Source organism: Octopus bimaculoides, chromosome 14 (assembly GCF_001194135.2).
Source record: "Octopus bimaculoides isolate UCB-OBI-ISO-001 chromosome 14, ASM119413v2, whole genome shotgun sequence".
In the NCBI taxonomy this organism is placed as follows: domain Eukaryota; kingdom Metazoa; phylum Mollusca; class Cephalopoda; order Octopoda; family Octopodidae; genus Octopus; species Octopus bimaculoides.
In genome coordinates, this window is record NC_068994.1 from 12,918,405 (window position 1) to 12,919,659 (window position 1,255).

The 1,255-nt window shown below is 44.6% G+C and overlaps 1 protein-coding gene across 1 annotated transcript in view; it reads left to right on the plus strand.

Annotated features, from left to right (window-relative positions):
- LOC106877680 (meiotic recombination protein REC8 homolog) overlaps positions 1 to 1,255 on the plus strand; it is a 31,177-nt gene that overhangs the window by 25,367 nt on the left and 4,555 nt on the right. The gene's annotated exons all lie outside the window — the stretch shown is intronic.

A 1,255-nucleotide genomic window follows, 5' to 3' on the forward strand; every position in this document is an offset into this window, starting at 1 on the left:
TTCAATTCCCAGACCGGGCGTTGTGAGTGTTTATTGAGCAAAAACACCAAAAGCTCCACGAGGCTCTGGCAGGGGATGGTGGCGAACCCTGCTGTACTCTTCCACCACAACTTTCTCTCACTCTTTCTTCCTGTTTCTGTTGTGCCTGTAATTCAAAGGGTCAACCTTGTTGCACTGTGTCACGCTGAATATCCCCCGAGAACTACGTTAAGGGTACACGTGTCTGTGGAGTGCTCAGCCACTTGCACGTTAATTTCACGAGCAGGCTGTTCCGTTGATCGGATCAACTGGAACCCTCGACGTCGTAAGCGACGGAGTGCCAACAACAACAATTCAGCTTACTCTGTCAAATGTAATGCTTATTTATTCACATTGTTTTTTTTTTTTAAATAATCCTGCATTATCTCCTAGCTTTGAGACTTTGATGATGTGGCTGTATATTTTCAGAATGACACTGTAGGGTAGGTGTAATAGGTCAGATCTGGTTAGTTTTAACATAAAACAGATGGAATATTTAGATTACATATGATCAATTTAAATGCTAAATGGTTCATTAAAACATTAACAGTCCATAAAGTGTTCCCTCGGACAATTCAACATAAGCTTAACTAATAAAAGATGTGAGAGTGAACAACGTCACATGATAGAGTCATGTTCATTGATTGGATGACATTTAATAAACAATGCTTTGTGTCGAGGCAACTGGAGTTGTCTCAGCCATCCTTTACCAGGTCTTTGAATTGTCATTGAACTTTGCCCTTTTCTAGGTAAGAGCATTAACCCTATGTAAACCCACTTTTTACCTCTGGGAAGAGGTAGTCCATGTTAGTCTGACTTCTATTTTTTGACCTGTCCAGCAGGAAAGTCCCCCAACAGGAGCTTGCTCTCCACCAGCATAGCTCTCAGGGTCATTCATCATCATCATCATCATCACCGTTTAACGTCCGCTTTCCATGCTAGCATGGGTTGGACGATTTGACTGAGGACTGGTGAAACCAGATGGCAACACCAGGCTGCAATCTGATTTGGCAGAGTTTCTACAGCTGGATGCCCTTCCTAACGCCAACCACTCTGAGAGTGTAGTGGGTGCTTTTACGTGTCACCCGCACGAAGGCCAGTCAGGCGGTACTGGCAACGGCCACGCTCAAAATGGTGTATTTTATGTGCCACTCGTACAAGAGCCAGTCCAGGGGCACTGGCAACGATCTCGCTCGAAAATCCTTACACATGTCACGGGCTCAAGTGCCAGAAAGGC